This window comes from Scyliorhinus torazame, chromosome 9 (assembly GCF_047496885.1).
Source record: "Scyliorhinus torazame isolate Kashiwa2021f chromosome 9, sScyTor2.1, whole genome shotgun sequence".
In the NCBI taxonomy this organism is placed as follows: domain Eukaryota; kingdom Metazoa; phylum Chordata; class Chondrichthyes; order Carcharhiniformes; family Scyliorhinidae; genus Scyliorhinus; species Scyliorhinus torazame.
This window is the reverse complement of record NC_092715.1, coordinates 139,289,128-139,308,173: the sequence shown is the minus strand read 5'-3', so window position 1 is coordinate 139,308,173 and position 19,046 is coordinate 139,289,128. Positions and strand designations below refer to the sequence as shown.

The 19,046-nt window shown below is 47.9% G+C and overlaps 1 long non-coding RNA gene across 1 annotated transcript in view; it reads left to right on the top strand.

Annotated features, from left to right (window-relative positions):
• LOC140430025 (uncharacterized) overlaps positions 1-19,046 on the top strand; it is a 69,474-nt gene that overhangs the window by 29,530 nt on the left and 20,898 nt on the right. The window contains exons 2-3 of the long non-coding RNA XR_011949283.1: positions 8,945-9,101; positions 9,209-9,399. This is a non-coding gene — a long non-coding RNA (uncharacterized lncRNA). The remainder of the gene's footprint in view (positions 1-8,944; positions 9,102-9,208; positions 9,400-19,046) is intronic.

Genomic DNA, 19,046 nt, shown 5'->3' with positions numbered 1-19,046 from the left:
CTGCTGCCTCATGGCGCCAAGGTCCCGGGTTCGATCCCGGCCCGGGGTCACTGTCCGTGTGGAGTTTGCACATTCTCCCCGTGTCTGCGTGAGATTCACTAACACAAGCCAAAGATGTGCAGGTTAGGTGGATTGACCACGCTAAATTGCCCCTTAATTGGAAAAAAAATAATTGGTACTCTAAGTTTATAACAAATATATATTTTTATTCATTTAATATATCTTTGGGCGGGGGGGGGGGGGGGGGGGGAAGGAAATGCGCATACAAGGGCCTCCAGGTGATAAAATGGGTGGTCACCACCTGACCAGACATGATTTGGCCCAGCCGCTCTCTCTTGTGCATCCCAATTGTTACCTCTCCGCCATCGGTGGCTGTGCATTTAGCTGCCAAGACCTGAAGCTTTGGAATTCTGTCCCTAAACCTTTCTACTTCTTAACTTTCTTTCCTGACATAAGGTGCTACTTAAAACCTATCTCTTTGTCTAAGCTTTTGGCCATTCATCCCATTATCCCCTAACGTGGCTGGATATCGAAAAATATATTTTATTGATTAAGCCCTTGTGAATAGACTTGAAACACTTTGCTACACTAAAAGTGCTACCTAAATGCAAATTGTTGATGTTACACAGCAACATTGAAGGCAATGGAAAGGAAAGTCCAATGTGGTATGTAAAGAGTGGGCCTTGACCACTTACAATAATAATAATCACATTGTCAAAAGTAGGCTTCAATGAAGTTACTGTGAAAAGCCCCTGGCATCAGTTTTGGGACAGGGGGGACCTATACCGTTGAGATGGTCTCCACCTGAACCGAGCTGGGACCAGTGTTCTGGCGAAAAGAGTAAATAGGGTGGTCAATAGGACTTTAAACTAGAGATTGGGGGGGGGGGGGGGGGGGGGGGGAAGTCAGGGACCCAAGAGGTGAAGTAATCAGTGGGAAGCGTAGCTGCTTAGGAATACAAAAAAGCACGAAAAGACAGAACTCAGGAGAGGTTACAATAGTCCCCATCCCACAAAATATGACACAGTGTATGGAAAGGCTCAGTAAACCAAGGTCCACCACACTAAGAAAACAAAAAAGGACGGTCAATAGAGAATTAAAGGTGCTATATTGAAATGCGCGCAGTGTACGGAACAAGGTAGATGAGCTTGTGGCCCAGATTGTGACTGGCAGGTATGATGTGGTAGGCATCACAGAGACATGGTTGCAGGGGGTTCATGACTGGCATTTAAACATCCAGGGATTCACAACCTATCGAAAAGACAGAGAGGTGGGCAGAGGGGGCGGGGTTGCCTTGTTAATTAGGAATGAAATTAAATCAATAGCACGAAACAACATGGGGTCGGATGATGTGGAGTCTGTGTGGGTAGAGTTGAGGAACCACAAAGGCAAAAAAAAATAATGGGAGTTATGTACAGGCCTCCTAACAGTGGTCAGGACCAGGGGCACAAGATGCACCACGAAATAGAAAGTGCATGTCAGAAAGGCAAGGTCACAGTGATCATGGGGGACTTTAATATGCAGGTGGACTGGGTAAATAATACTGCCAGTGGACCCAAGGAAAGGGAATTCATTGAATGTTTACAGGAGGGCTTTTTGGAACAGCTTGTGATGGAGCCCACGAGGGGACAGGCCATTCTGGACTTAGTGTTATGTAATGAGCCAGACTTGATTAAAGATCTTAAAGTAAGGGAGCACTTAGGAGGCAGTGATCATAATATGGTCGAATTCAATCTCCAATTTGAAAGAAAGAAGGTAGAATCAGATGTAAAGGTGTTACAGTTAAATAAAGGTAACTACAGGGGCATGAGGGAGGAACTGACGAAAATCGACTGGGAGCAAAGCCTAGTGGGAAAGACAGTGGAACAGCAATGGCAGGAGTTTCTGGGAGTAATTGAGGACACAGTACAGAGGTTCATCCCAAAGAAAAGATAGGTTATCAGAGGGGGGATTAGGCAGCCATGGTTGACAAAGGAAGTTAGGGAATGCATCAAAGCAAAAGAGAAAGCCTATAATGTGGCAAAGAGTAGTGGGAAGTCAGAAGATTGGGAAGGCTACAAAAACAAACAGAGGATAACAAAGAGAGAGATAAGGAAAGAGAGGATCAAATTTGAAGGGAGGCTAGCCAGTAACATTAGGAATGATAGTAAAAGTTTCTTTAAATACATTAAAAACAAACGGGAGGCAAAAGGTGACATTGGGCCGCGCCAAAATGACGCTGGTAATTTTGTGATGGGAGACAAGGAAATAGCCGAGGAACTGAATAAGTACTTTGCCTCAGTCTTCACAGTAGAAGACATGAGTAATATCCCAACAATTCCGGAGAGTCAGGGGACAGAGTTGAATATGGTAGCCATCACAAAGGAGAAAGTGCTAGAGAAACTAAGAGGTCTAAAAATTGATTAATCTCCGGGCCCAGATGGGCTACATCCTAGAGTTCTAAAGGAGATAGCTGAAGAAATAGTGGAGGCGTTGGTGATGATGTTTCAAAAGTCACTGGAGTCAGGGAAAGTACCAGAGGATTGGAAAATCGCTGTTGTAACCCCCCTGTTCAAGAAGGGAAGAAGGAAAAAGATGGAAAATTATCGGCCAATTAGCCTAACCTCGGTTGTTGGCAAGATTCTAGAATCCATTGTTAAAGATGAGATTTCTAAATTCTTGGAAGTGCAGGGTCGGATTAGAACAAGTCAACATGGATTTAGTAAGGGGAGGTCGTGCCTGACAAACCTGTTAGAGTTCTTTGAAGAGATAACAAATAGGTTAGACCAAGGAGAGCCAATGGATGTTATCTATCTTGACTTCCAAAAGGCCTTTGATAAGGTGCCTCACAGGAGACTGCGGAGTAAAATAAGGGCCCATGGTATTCGAGGCAAGGTACTAACATGGATTGACGACTGGCTGTCAGGCAGAAGGCAGAGAGTTGGGATAAAAGGTTCTTTTTCGGAATGGCAACCAGTGACGAGTGGTGTCCCGCAGGGTTCAGTGTTGGGGCCACAGCTGTTCTCGTTATATATTAATGATCTAGATGACGGGACTGAGGGCATTCTGGCTAAGTTTGCCGATGATACAAAGATAGGTGGAGGGGCAGGTAGTATGGAGGAGGTGGGGAGGCTGCAGAAAGATTTAGACAGTTTAGGAGAGTGGTCCAAGAAATGGCTGATGAAATTCAACGTGGGCAAGTGCGAGGTCTTGCACTTTGGAAAAAAGAATAGAGGCGTGGACTATTTTCTAAACAGTGACAAAGTTCATAATGCTGAAGTACAAAGGGACTTGGGAGTCCTAGTCCAGGATTCTCTAAAGGTAAACTTGCAGGTTGAGTCCGTAATTAAGAAAGCAAATGCAATGTTGTCATTCATCTCAAGAGGCTTGGAATATAAAAGCAGGGATGTACTTCTGAAGCTTTATAAAGCATTAGTTAGGCCCCATTGAGAAGACTGTGAGCAATTTTGGGCCCCACACCTCAGGAAGGACATACTGGCACTGGAGCGGGTCCAGCGGAGATTCACACGGATGATCCCAGGAATGGTAGGCCTAACATACGATGAACGTCTGAGGATCCTGGGATTATATTCATTGGAGTTTAGGAGGTTGAGGGGAGATCTAATAGAAACTTACAAGATAATGAATGGCTTAGATAGGGTGGATGTAGGGAAGTTGTTTCCATTAATAGGGGAGACTAGGACCCGGGGGCACAGCCTTAGAATAAAAGGGAGTCACTTTAGAACAGAGATGAGGAGAAATTTCTTCAGCCAGAGAGTGGTGGGTCTGTGGAATTCATTGCCACAGAGGGCGGTGGAGACCGGGACGTTGAGTGTCTTTAAGACAGAAGTTGATAAATTCTTGATTTCTCGAGGAATTAAGGGCTATGGAGAGAGAGCGGGTAAATGGAGTTGAAATCAGCCATGATTGAATGGTGGAGTGGACTCGATGGGCTGAATGGCCTTACTTCCACTCCTATGTCTTATTGTCTTATGGCCCCTAGTCGCCACATTCCAGTGCCTGTTCGGGGAGGCCGGTACGGGAATTGAACCTGCGCTGCTGGTCTTGTTCTGCATTACAAGACAGCTGTTTAGCCCACGGTGCTAAACCAGCCCCTTATTTTACAACCTGTCGGAGTAGACGGTTTTGCCCAAAATTCCATCGTCATATAATAATAATTTGTATTGATAAAAAGTATTACCCTCTCCAGTATCAAAAATGTTTCAAAGTGCTTTGCACATTGATTTTTTTTTGTGATGCAGTGGCTGTGATTATGTCGATGGAAGTAGCAACCATTTTGTTCACAGCAATGTCCTAAAAAAAAAAGCAATGGCCAGTAAATTTGTTTTTTTTTTTAATTAAGAGTACACAATTTATTTTTCCCAATTAAGGGGCAATTTAGCATGGCAAATCCACCTAACCTGCGCATCTTTGGGTTGTGGGGGTGAAACCCACGAAAACACGGGAGAATTGTAAACTCCACATGGACAGTGACCCAGGGCCGGGATTCGAACCCAGGTCCTCAGCACTGTAGGCAGCAGTGCTAACCACTGCACACGTGCCGCCCTGTGAATTTGTTTTTTGCGGGTTCAAGACTGTCAGCTCTTTCAGATTTAAGGAAGATTCCATGACACTACTTTGATGATGAGCAGGGGAGTTCTCCCTGGTCTGCTGCTACTTTTTATCCCTCAATTAACAACACCAAAACAGATTATCTTCTTTTTCTCATAGAAACTTCATGCCATGTCTTTCCCACATTACAACAGCAATTGCACTTCAAAAAAGGTGCTTGATCGGCTGAAGGCACTTGAGATGTTCTGGGTTATGAAAGTTGCTATATAAATGCAATTTTCTTTCTTAGATTGAATGAACAACAGTGCCCAGTAGAGGCAGTACGGTAGCACAGTGGTTAGCACAGTTGCTTCACAGCTCCAGGGTCCCAAGTTCGATTCCCGGCTTGGGTCACTGTCTGTGTGGAGTCTGCATGTTCTCCCCGTGTGTGCGTGGGTTTCCTTCGGGTGCTCCGGTTTCCTCTCACAGTCCAAAGATGTGCAGGTTAGGTGGATTGACCATGCTAAATGCACTTAGTGTCCAAAAACGTAAGGTAGGGTTACGGGAAGAGGGTGGAGGTGTGGGTTTAAATGGGGTGCTCTTTCCAAGGGTCGGTGCAGACTCGATGGGCCAAATGTTCTCCTTCTGCACTGTAAATTCTATATCAAGGGGATTCCCTGCTCTTTTTCAGTTCAGGTCAATTGACGTGTAAAATCAGAACAGAGAATTAAAACATCAGGCATGGTGAAGGACAATTCTGCACTGTTCACTCACCTCTGCCTCGATTAGATGCTCATATTTTGCACTTACAACCTCACTCAAAGTTACAAGTGTGTCCAATGGAGCTCAACTGAGAAACCTGTAGAAGGAAGTTAGTGTTCTGGCAGATAACACAAATCCAATTGGGTGAAAAGTACCTGTGGTTTCCAGGCAGATTATTTTGAGATTAGCAGTGCTAGTCAGGTTGGGTAAAGGGATAGCAATGCAAATTAGATTGGATCAAAGCTGTCTGTACAAGTTGGTTTGGGTCAGTACAGAGCAGGCAGGCAGGCAGGAAATTGGAAAAATGCTGGTAAAATAGTCCACAAGAAATTATATCCTTCTTAAAAATAAATTTAGAGTACCCAATAATGTTTTCCAATTAAGGGACAATTTAGCGTGGCCAATCCACCTAACCTGCACATCTTTGGGGTGAGACCCATGCAGACACAGGGAGAATGTGCAAACCCCACACAGACAGTGACCTGGGGCTGGGATTTAACCCGGGTCCTCGGCGCCGTTAGGCAGCAGTGCTAACCACTCCGCTACCATGCCGCCCTAGAAATTATATCCTGATCTACAAAAAAAAGCTCTTAGAATCTTCGGTTAGGCCATTTTACCTCAGCTTTGTGCAATTTACAGATGGATACCATGTACATGTCCATTTTTATTTTAAAAATTTAGTGTACCTCGGCTCCGTGAGACAGCAGTGCTAACCACTGCACCACCATGCTGCCCGTTACATGCCATTTCGCTTTTTATGAAATGTGAAATGGACATTATTCTGGGTGCATCAGATTTTCTGTTGCTCCTATTATCAAATTTTGGTTGCATTAAACTGGCAAGATTAAAATCAGGAGTAACTGTCATTTTGATTGGTGGTTATGAAAAGCAACCAAAATTCTAATTAATCAGTAACACTTGTATCCAATTCATATTGCAATAAAGCAAGAGAAAGCCTTTTTTATCATGAATCAAATGGCTTGAGCTAACAGTAGTTAATTGCTAGGTTTATGATTATGGTGTAAGTACTGAATAAGCACATACATTTTAGTTACCCCTGGAAGGGGTGAGTGGAGGTCTTGTGGTGTAGTGAGTAGCATCCCTGCCCCGGGTTAGATAGCCAAGGAAGGTGCATTCAAAATGCAGCCAAACAAGTCGAAGTTTGATTTGTTAATCCCTCCATCATGTACCAATGGCAGGTGGTAAGAGTGGGAGAATGTCCTAGTCAACGATGTCATGGAAAGAAATTGGAGCCTTTACCATCACTATCTATAGCTCCAGGCTATAACATGCATGTAAAAGTGTATGTTGCCACAGCAAACCGGACTCCTTGGGGGTGTCTCAGTTGCCTGGATGGTGATTGTGGATCAGAATTGGTGCCAACAGCTCGAGGTTTGATGCCGGTTCCAGCCATGCAGGACCTGCCTCCTTGCCCTCCAGGCATGGCCGATGGTGGGGGGAATGGAATCTTTGCTTGAAACCTTATTAGCAAGCCAGGATGTAAAACTATCTCAATACTCTTCAGCAAGTTATAGATGGGTCATCAGCTCAGTGTGTAAGGGCTGAACTATCCACACGTTGCTGATGATATCTTTGCAAAAGTTTTATATTTGGCAAATTTCCACAATGCAGCAATATGACTCTTGGAAATGTGTTCAACCATTTTAGCTGGTGCATGCTCATTCTGACAGTGTTCTCGTTCATAACATATTTACATAACTGCAGTCCCCCCCTACCTCCACCTCCTATTAGCTGACTAGACAGCGAGGCAGCTTTGGCCATGGCTAGATTGATGAGGATGAAGTTCTAGCATGCTTTACCCTGAGCTGGCAGTATGCCCGGAGAGCAGATCGTGTAGATTCTTGTCTCTATGACTTCAGCATAATGGGCAACATTGAAATCACCAACACATATGGTAGACAAGGTCAGAGTACCTTTCATTCCTGCAATAATAAACCAGTGTAGCTCTTACTCAGATCCAGTGAAGGAGAAGACTGTGGTGGGGTTGGGGGGTTGCAGTTGGGAGGGAGAGGGGTGAAGTTGATGCAGAAAGAAAAATTATATTTTACATTTTCTCTCAAAAAATGAAAGCAGGCACATTCTCCCCGTGTTTGCGTGGGTTTCGCCCCCACAACCCAAAGATGTGTAGGGCAGGTGGATTGGCCACGCTAAATTAACCCTTAATTGGGAAAAAATGAATTGGGTAATCTAAATTTTTTTTTTAAAATGAAGGAAGATAAAACAGAGGATGAAAGCAGCAATGTGGTACTCTAGAATAAATCTTACATATTTTTTGTATGTAATGAATTGAGGATTGCGCTTATTATGTGGCATTGTCCATTCTGTATCTGGAGAATTGGGAGATGACAATAAAAGACACTGATGACAATATCCTGCAGGTGTATTTTCACTCCTGGAAGAAAATAACCTCCTGGACTCCTGTTATAAAAATATTTGAAATGAACTCCTCCACACCCAAAGGTATTAGCGCTGGATAGTAATTTTAAACTTTATAAGATCAATCGCTGATGAGGAAAGTTACTTTGTCAGTTCTCAAAGGATTATAAATATGTGCATTGGCTGTATGCCAGTGGGTAAAGTTAGATTTACTACTGTTTCGCTGTAACATATCATTTTTTTTCCGCACAGTCCATAAAATAATAATGCAATCCAGAGAGGATCGTAGATACCTGGCAGTTAGTTACAGACAGTGGGTGCGAGTTCATGGAAACATTTCTTTCATTTCTTTATTTTAATAAATTTAGAGTACCCAATTATTTTTTCCGATTAATGGGCAATTTTAGTCTTGCCAATTCACCTATGCTGCACATCTTTGGGTTTTGGTGGTGAAACCCACACAAACACAGGGAGAACGTGTAAACTCCATACGGACAGTGACCCAGGGCCGGGATTCGAACCCGGGTCCTCAGCGCCCAGACAGCAATGCTAACCACTGTGCCACCGTGCTGCCCGGAAACATTTCTATGTGTTCCACGAACGCCATGTTGGTGTGATCGCGGTCTGTATTCAGCGGCACTTAGTGACGGGCCCCCACAAACTTCTCAACATTACTGGTGGTCTCGCTGTCTGATTTGCCGGACTCGGCTTCAGCGTCTCGCTGCTCACAATGAGGAGCTGCTTTTAAAAAGCTCCCTCTCCGCTCACTCCCAGTCAACAAACAAGAGTAGGAGCATGCAGACCTGCTCCTCCATTTGGGGATGCCGACCTGGACAGGTTTCTCAATGCTGTGAATTAGAGAGGGGACATCCTCCTCCCCTGAGGGGACTGGAGGACCAGCAACAGGGCCAGCAATATCGCTTGGGAGGCAGTGGCAGCGGCCGTCAGTGCGGGCAGCATGACCAGGAGGACCAGCAAGTCTCCAGCGAGCTGCAAGGGGAATTTACTACCTCCCTCCTAACACCAGTTCCGCCCTGCCACCAATGAAATTCCCAACAGCCCCCCACAAATTACTGGCTGACAAATTCCCAACACCCTCCCCACATCTGATCTTCATGCTTCTTCCTCAGCATCCCCGGCACCCACCAGCACAATCCCTTCATGTCTAGGTGTGGTGCCCACACATGCCACCTGCTCTAGACTCCCTTGATCCTTTAAGCGTGTGGCTCACTAAACTCTCACTTTGTCTCCGCAGGAGAAGATAGTTCATATTAAGCGGGAAAGGGCCAAGACAGGGGGTGGAGTACCAGAGATCCGAGTCCTCTCCCCTATGAAGAACAGGCCCTGGAGATTGCAGAGTTCACCCAGGAGAGTGCAGTCACCAACAGTGAGGGATGTCCTGTGCCGCAGAGGTGAGGATCCATTGCCCCCTCACCCAGATGACATGTCTCAAGTGAGTTGTTCATGTCAGACAAAATGATCCTTCCTTCTCACTGACCACATGTCCATTCTCTTGCAGGATCCCCACCTGATGGGGCCGGGCCACTCAGAGTCGCCCTCCCCCCCACCCATTATCCAAGACACCACCTCGGACGAGATCCAAGGAGACCACCATCGAGGAGTCACAGCTATTACTCCCACCTTCCACCATTGCAAAGACACACACCTTGGTGGGCAACTTTAGTGGACAGGCTTCTGGGGTACAATCTGGTGAGTACCGCCCAGTTGCTGATGCACATCAGGTGGAGACAGGAACATCCAAGGAAGTTAGTAGTTGGAGATCTGCTGGATCCCAGGACTCTGCTGAATCCCAATCAGATGCCGAGCCTCTGGACCAGGTTCTCCCAGAGCTGGTGCGGATGTTAGGACATGTGCGTGAGATTCAGGAGGGGATGTCAGCAACATTCCAGCGAGTGCATAGCCAGTTGGAGAGGTCCCAAATACTACAGGTGCAGGAGATGATGGCTGCAATGAGTGGTTGGTACTGAGGCCAACACTCTGAGGTGGCGGCTGCAGTGGAAAGCCTGCAACACAACATCCGCATCTTGAGTGGTGGTGCCCATGGCATGGCTCAGTCTGTGATGACCATGGCTGAGGGCCTTGACATCATGTCCCAGTCACTCAGGATCATGTCCCATAGGCAGGTAGACATTGCCAAGGGCACTGCAGAGCATGACCCAGTCACTGAAGAGCATCGTTGAGGGTGTCGACACCATGGTGCAGCCAACAGGGAGGCCCCAGGACTGGCAGAACCAGATGATGCAGAGGCATCTGGAGCTCACTCCAGCTGCCCCTCCATCCTGGGAGACCTCCAGGGCCCTCCGGGCACCGTCTTGGAGGAGGAAGCATTGGAGGCCAACCCGGAGCCTGCTACCAAGGAGACGATGGCAACCTCCAGTTCTTCTGAATTCCCGCTCCCTAACTGACACTGGTGCATCTCAAGGGTAACGGGCAAAACAGGGTGGCACGGCGAAGCCAGTGACACCAGTAAGTCAGCTGTGACCCCCCAGCTCCAGGCCCCCCAGAGGACGTCCACCAAGGACATCAAAGGGCACAGGGTGTGGAAAGCAGCAGGATGCCTCCACCTCCATCCTGGGTACACACCTAGACATAGCACTAGACATGTCAGATCAAGAAGATTGAGGAGCATTGAGTGGGCATGTCAGTGAAGGGGGGCGGTTCCACTATGTGTAGCTACGGGAAATGGAAATGTCCAGTGTTCACTACACTATGAAATCATGTTACTCCTGATACATGTGAAGCCTCTGTCAGGTGAATCTTCACAGTGGGCCTGCTTGCACCCCCACCCACTGTTGTCCGCTGCTCCCCCAACTCCCGCCCCCAAGGCACAATAGTCCAAGATCAAATGCTCGCAATACAGATCCAGTTCAGAGGATGGGTCTGGGCGCGCTGTCAACAGAAAGACAGAGTCAGATTTTGGCATAAACTAAGGAGCACCAGACCTTAACCTTCTGCCGTGTACATTGACCCACACATTGCCGACACAGGCCCATCACCCTGGGGTGCTTTCAGACAGACCCTGGGAGGGTTGAACAGGGTAATCGGAGAGTGCGGGGAAGGAGGGAGGGAGAGAATGGGGGGAAGAGAGGAAGCTTGGTAGGGCACCCCTAATCGGGCAGCGTGAAACACAGTGGTTAGCACAGTTGCTTCACAGGTCCAGGGTCCCAGGTTAGATTCCTGGCTTGGGTCACTGTCTGTGTGGAGTCTGCACGTTCTCCCCGTGTGTGCGTGAGTTTCCTCCGGGTGCTCCGGTTTCCTCCCACAGTCCAAAGATGTGCAGGTTTGGTGGATCAGCAATGCTAAATTGCCCTTAGTGTCCAAAAAGGCTAGGTGGTGTTACTGGGTTATGGGGATAAAGCGTAGGGCTTAAGTAGGGTGCTCTTTCCAAGAGCTGGTGCAGACTCGATGGTCTGAATGGCCTCCTTCTGCACTGTAGATTCTGTGTTTCTGTGATGTAGCTGTCATGCAGGATCCCTGGGAAGTGTGCACACATATGCATGATTCGGATGTGGTGGTTGCATGTGAGTTGAACATTTAGAGAGTGGAACCCCTTCCTGTTTAAAAATAAATACATTTAGAGTACCCAATTCATTTTTTCCAATTAAGAGGCAATTTAATGTGGCCAATCCACATACCCTGGACATCTTTGGGTTGTGGGGGTGAAACCCACGTAAACACAGAGAGAATGTGCAAACTCCACACGGACAGTGACCCAGAGCGGGGATTGAACCTGGGACCTCGGCGCCATGAGGCAACAGGGCTAACCCACTGCGCCACTGTGCTGCCCACCCCTTCCTGTTAATGAACGTTAGTCCCTGGACCTGGGGCACCCCGCGATGGCGGAGAGTTCTGCAGCCCAGGCATCTTGGTGGGCTTGGTCCAGCTCAAAGTTGATATCATCAGCTGCCTGGGCACACAGGGCACCTGTGACCTCATGGATGCACTTGTGGACTGTAGCTTGCGAAATGCCGCACAAGCTCCCGCTCGAACCCTGGAATGAATCGGTTGCATAAAGGTTGAGGGCTTCGGTTTGACCCCCCAACGATGTGCAGGGTTGGTGGATTGGCCACGCTAAATTGCCCCTTAATTGGAAAAATAAAAAAATAGGTTCTGGCCAGCGGGAGTGGGTGAACTCCCCCTCCAAAGTGTACCTCGTCCACGAGGATGTGGCACATGGGCCGCACCATCTCTTTGTTGAGACAAAGTCTCCTGTGGCACTTGCTGTCCGTCATCTCCTCGAAAGACCAACGACGCCTGTACACCGTGGGTCGTTGCTGGTGTCCCCCTCTGGGTTCCTCCTCGGCCTGATGGGAGTCTGGGTGCTGCCTCCAGCCTGCATCGAAGCGGCTGCTGCTTTCTCCGGCATCTGGCCGCCTGGGAAGCCACCAGCACCACGAGGGCAGCCTCTGCAGGACCAACATAACCAGCCATATTGTTATCTCTGTGAGGAATTGGAGGAGAGAAGCCGATAATTTGTTCAGGCTCTTCGTCTGGGACCCTCAAATCCCCCAAGCCTCCTCCACCCTTACGTGTCCCACCTTCTCCCAGAGTGCTATCCAATGAGCCAGTTGTGCTGGAGATCCTCACTCTGCCCACTCACCCCCGGCCACATCAGAAGCCCATCGAACCGAGACCCCTGCCAGGAACTATAAGGTGACAGGTGCTCAGGTGCCCTGCCCTGATCCACACACTCATCCTTTGGTCGCTCAGACATCCACCGTGCTGAAGCCCAGCCCTTGAGTGTTTGATTGTTGGCTGCTACTCAATGGTGCTGGTGATTCTAAAGTTCAGGCAAACAGTTCAGGCTTCAAGGTTTGATTGAAATGCTATGCAGTAATCATTGTCTGAGACATAGCCTGTGTACCCACGAGAAGCCATTTCAGAATATTTTAATCATAGATTATCATCATAGAATTTACAGTGTAGAAAGAGGCCGCCATTCGGCCCATCGAGTCTGCACCGGCCCTTGGAAAGAGCACCCTACCCAAGGTCAACACCTCCACCCTATCCCCATAACCCAGTAACCCCACCCAACACTAGGGGAAATTTTTGACACTAAGGGCAATTTATCATGGCCAATCCACCTAACCTGCACATCTTTGGTCTGTGGGAGGAAACCGGAGCACCCGGAAGAAACCCACGCACACATGGGGAGGATGTGCAGACTCCGCACAGACAGTGACCCAAGCCGGAATCGAACCTGGGACCCTGGAGCTGTGAAGCAATTGTGCTATCCACAATGCTACTGTGCTGCCCCTATATGATGAGCAATGGGCTTCGCTGGCAGCCAAGATGGAATAATGCGGGAGACCCAGAAGCGGCAGTGGGAGAAGGCAGAGGACCTCGAGAACCGCTCCCGGAGGCAGAACTTGAGAATTGTAGGGATGTCTGAAGGCATCGAGGGAGCCGACGCTGCCACGTATGTGGCAGGAATGCTGGAAAAGCTGATGGGAGAGGGGGCCAAATTTAATGAATTACTACTGGGTGGCAAATATAGCCATGGTAAGGAAGAAGGTAGTGGGGTAGTAAAGGGAATGGATGGATAAAGTCTTGTGTAAGGGTTACCTTGGGGGCACTGTTGACGGCACCTCTGCCGGCCAAGTACTCCACAGGTCCAGTAGTAGTACCGGCCTGATGGTGTGGGGACAGTGGCTGCAGCACCTGAGGCTTTACGGGGCCTTGGTTTGGGTTCCGATGTGCGGGAATCACAGGTTTGCTCCGGGGGGCTTGACGCAGGTTTCCAGGGTTGGCAGTGGACGGCGATCGAGCGATTTGGGGATTTATTTGTGGGGAATAGCTTCACAAACTTGGAAGGACTGGTGGAGGAGTATGAGCTGCCCAGCGGAAATGGGTTCCGATACTTACAGGTGCCATCCTTTCCTGACCTGCCGACCCCGGTGTTGCAGGATAAGGTGCTGTTGAGACGGGTTGGAGAGGACAGGGTGTCAGAGATTTATAAAGAATTAATGGATTGTGAGGGCGCCCCGATAGGAGTAGGTAAGCGGAAGTGGGAGGAGGAGCTGGGGTGAGAACTGGAGGTTGGGTTATGGGAGGAGGCTCTGAGGAGGGTGAATGTGTCATCTTCATGCGTCAGGCTGAGTCTCATAAAATTTAAAGTAGTCCACAGGGCACATATGATGGTGGCTAGAATGAGTAGGTTCTTTGAGGGGGTGGAGGATAGGTGTGGGCGGTGTGCAGTCCCCAAACCATGTCTACATGTTTTGGGCCTGTTTAAAGCTGGAGGGATATTGGCACAGATTCACTGACGGGATGCCGGAGGTTCTGAGGGTGAAGGTATTCTTGAGTCCAGAATTGGCAGTGTTTGGAGTGTTGGAAGACCCAGGAGTCCAGGGGGCGAGAGAGGACAATGTCCTGGCCTTTGCCTCTCTGGTAGCCCGGAGACGGATCCTTTTGGGGTAGAGGGACTCAGAGCCGCCAAAACTGGGGGTTTGGGTGAGCGACCTCGCGGATTTCCTTCGGCTGGAGAAAATTAAGTTTGCCTTGAGGGGGTTTGCCCGGAGATGGAAACCGTTTATTGACTTCTTCCAGGACAGCTAAGTCAGCAGGGAGCGCGGGTGGGGGAGGAGGGGTTTCTGGGGTTAACAAGAAAAGTTGGAGGCAAAGAGGGTGGGGGGACATGGTAGGGAGGGTGGGTTGTGGTTGTTGGTTACTTAATTAGTTATGATGTGATTTCCTGTTTGTTCTTTTTGGTCTTGATTGTGCTTGTGTTTGATGTTTATTTATAAATGCCTTAAAAAAGTATTTATCAAAAAAAAATTATTCATGAAACACAATAGCGATTAACCAACAAGGAAAAGTCACCGTACCATACATACACAGGGACTCTTTTGCTACAGAATATCGATACAAACACAAAGCTACAACAGTGCATTTATACATTGAAAACCAAATATATGTTAAACATTAAGCAGTCAACAGTACAATGAAGTCACCAGCATCTGAATCAACCCGCCGCTCTCTCCCCCTCCTGCAGCTCCCAGCAGTAGACTTGCATCAGTGGAGAGTCGCTCGAGGGTAGCACCAGAAAGTCACACTGATACAGAGCACAGCAGAAGAGCGAGAGAGCACCCCTTCCCCCTCCCCAGCACTAGCAGTAGGCTCCGTACTCCAGGCTACAGAAGCAAAAGGGGCTGCAGCAGACAAACACACGGGCTCCAAGCACGAAACATTACACAGTCAACAATACAATAACTCTCTCTCCCTCCTGCAGCTCCAGAGATAGACTCACATCAGTCGAAAGTCACTCTTGAGTAGCATAACAAACACCGGAAAGTTACACCGACACAGTGCTCGGCAGAAGAGTGAAAGAGCATCCCTTCCCAATTGCTAACACTGGTTGTAGGTCACCTTAATGCCACCATTTCCTTGCACCAAGCCACAGAAGCAAGCGAAGCGGCAGCAGACAAGCACATGGCCTTCAGGCATTAAACATTAAACCATCAACAGTACAATACCCACACACGGCTTCCGGACATTAAAAATTGAACAGTCAACAGTCCAATAAAGTCACCAACAATCTGCAAAAGCTTCTTCAAAACCTTCAGCAAGTTGCTCAGTTGAATTGGGCCGCCACGCTTCCCCTCCTCCAGCACTGGCAGCAGGTCATCTGACTTCCTGCCTTTCCTTGCTCCAGGCCACAGAAGTAAAGCTTCCAGAAATTAAACATTGAACAGTCAACAATACAACAAAGTCATCAACAATCTGCACGATTTGCAGACATTAAAGAGTAAATAAAGGCAATAAGTCAAAATAATCAGGTCAATAAAGTCACCAGCAAGCTGTGAAAGCATTTCTTCCATACCTGCAGCAATTGCTCAGTTGAATTGGGCCGCCACCCTTCTCCTCCACCAGCTCTGGCAGTAGTTCATCTCACTCCCTCCGCTTCCCTACTCCAAGCCACAGAAGCAAAGGAGGCTGCAGCAAACAGACACAGAGCTTCCAGGCAACCGCATCAGCATTCGGGTCACTCCACCTCTCTCTCCTCTCCTGCAGCTCCCAGCAGCAGACACTGAAAGGCAGGAATAATCATATCAGAAAGTCACACTGACACAGAGCACAATACAAGAGTGGAAGAGGACCCCATCCTCCATTCCAGCATTGGTAGTGGGCCAGCTTACATCCTCCCTTTGCCTTATTCCAGGCCACAGAAGCAGGAGAGGCAGCAGCAAGCACTAGGCCTGCAGGCATTGCAGCCAGAAGCAGGAGCAATCAGCAAACACAATCTGCAGCCACTTGAGAATATTTTGTTTATTAAACGGTTAACAGTAACAAAGATTTGAAAATCAAGTACGTAACATTTCACATACCACACGAACCACCAACAACTAGAAAATGCCACCATATTGGTACCAATACATCAGCTCATTTTCACAAAAAAACAATCACACGGTACCCTCGCAGGTTCCTCAACAGAAATGGAAGATAAGCCTGAGGCTGTGCGATTGTGTCCAGAACTCTGTTGTGGAAAGATCTGTCCATCAGTGTGTGACTCGTTCCACGTATCAGTGCCATTGTCTGTCCAGGAGCCACAGCTGTGCAGGCCTCCCTCACAGCCCAATCTCACTGGAGTCAAATCCTGGCATCCACATATTTCACCGGCGCTCAAGGTGCAGTTGAACATCCTTGACTTCCAGTGTATTTAACCTGCGATGACATGCCAGTTACATGAAGCACTCACCACACCAGCAACAAAAACATCAGCAATCAGCAAAAATATTTCTTCGACAGGTGGCCCATTTGGAACAATGTCGTGCACCAGGTCCTGCAGCGTCTTCTTGCTTCAAACCTGATTGCCTTCTGGCCCCATACCTCCGCTTGAGCCCAGTGTTCCAGGACCCAGGTATCTTAGAAAAAATTGTCCTTCTTCCCGGCTACCGAAAAGGAAGCAAACAGCAACAGCAGCCTCCAGACATCCGCAACCACCTACAGGAGCAAGCAGCAAACACAACCTGCAGCTTGTGAAGTGCTCTCACAACTAACAAGGCCAATTCCTTATTCCTCATGCCAATTCCTTATTAGCAATGGAGCAACGTTTTTCAAAGTGCAAATCGTGGGTCGTGGGCCGGTGTCGGGAGGGTCACAGAGCGATCAGTTGCGGTGTTTCCGCAGTGTTCCCGATCGCAGGAGAAGTGCCCAATGGCCGCGACTGCTCTTAAATTGAGAATGATGGCCACAACCTGCTTTTAAATGGAATGATGCAGTCTTCCAGCCAGAAGCGGCGATAGAGAGCAGGCCATGTACCCAGCACATACACTGATGTCATGCACCCTATACATCAGTGCTTTTGGCGCTAAATCACAGAAGAGAGATTCCTCCATTTTCCAGCATGAGATAGTGTTGCTGATTTTCTCCTTGGTTCAATTGCTCTGTTTTATTACCTTTGCTCTCGAGTCGCCAGGTATCTTTATGATACCGCCACGGGGTTCAAGTCCAAGTAATAATCAATAACCCAATACACTGATTAGTAAGATTTAAATCAAAGCACATTTATTATACACAGTAATCGCTACTCATGCACAAATTCTACGTCTAAGCTACTTCTACAACTAACAGGCCTATACTTAACTTCGGACTGGCCCACCAGGTCAGGGGAACAAATGGCCTTTCGTTCGGGTTGTGAGTCTGCGGGATTCGAAGTTGGTACGGATTGGTAGCTAGGAGCACCTATCTCGTAGCGAGCGTTGAATTAAGACTTACTTCTGTCGGTCGTCACTGCACCGGTCACGGTCAATGTTGGTCCGTGTTGCTGGGTGACCCGGGCAGGACGCAGAGGTGAAGAAGAGCTGAAGAGCGGTGAAGAGAGAGCGATTTGAACTTGGGGCTCAACTCTTATATTCCCCAGGGGCTTCTCGCCTTTCGGGACGGACCCTGTACCTGGTCCCAAGTGATTGGACTTTGTCCCAATCGCTTGGTTCGATTTTCTCCAATACTGGAGCGGTTCCCTGATCGATGGGCGGTCTTGAGGTGCTCGTTCACCTCTTTGTGTTGGCTCCTGCTGGCGCCGAGGAGTCTGGCTTTCCGTTGTGTGTCCAAAATGTTACTTATTGTTCCCAGGGATTGCTCATCAGTATGCAGATGGCTGCTACTTTGTTACGCTGATGGCCGCTGGTATCGATGTTGTCTGGTCTTTGCTGAGGTAAATGCACAGCAAACCTGCAGCTGCTGGTTTCTGCCTTGTTGGCTGACTTTCCCATCAGCCTTTGCCATTCGCCATTTTAAATCGGGAGTTGGCCAATTTAGGTGGCTACATACCCTCCTTGTGATCCTAACGCGAAGCGTGAAGGATCATATAACTATGTTGCTTTCCATTCCCTGACCTGGGGGGCACTTCTTTCATGGCCTCTATACTGACCATAGCTATGCAAAAAATTTTTGACTGACAATTCTAAGGGGCGCTATGTCAAACAGGGACGTGCATTACAAAACAAAAAAAAATGGGAACCTCTAACTATTCTTATTACACTACACTCACTTAAACATTTAATCACTCTAACCTCCTCAACCATCCAACAAAATCATAGCAGTTTACACACATTTTTCCTGGCTTGGCAGTCAAGCTCAGGATCGTACAATTGCTCATGAACATTTTTTTACATTTCTTTATTTACAATAAAACCGCAAATGAATGCTCTTTATTATAGATCATGGGGGTCAGGGTTCTGGTCGTATCCGAAGATAGGGGATCTGATCCTATATACCGGGGTGCGAGCGCGTTAGGCTCTCCTTCTCCATTTTGTTAGACGCATAGTCTGCACGATGCAGCAGAGCCAATACCAACAAGGATTCTATTACATAGGACAGGGAGTACCAGGTTATAAACCTGTCACACCAAGATGGTGCGGTGTTGCTGGTGACTGGGCTCTGGGTACTGTGGGGAAGTGAAACATTAACGACTGGGGGGCTTAAGGTCACGTAGTTCGCGTTCACTCGCAACCAAATGTCCATTATCATGATGATGACCCATGTGAAGGAAGTCCTCATGGCTCTTCTCTTTTCTTTTCTTCTCTTCTCCGGTCCTGGAGCTTCTGGAGTTCTGTGGAAACAAGCATAGTGTCTGTAACTATCTTGGTTTAACATCTCGTATGATAGTTTGTCTGTCCCTTAGTGCCAATTACTCCCTTTATAATTGGTCACTATGTGTGACTCCCTCATTTTTTTTTTCAAAACCGAATTTTAGGACAAGACACACTTCCAAATAATGAACCAGTGCGAGCCGTCTCGCAGACTGTGCAATTTACCATCCAAATGTTTCAGGATGTAAATAGCATGTGGTTGGCAACCTAAGGGTTACCTGAAACAAAACAAAACGTTTTGAA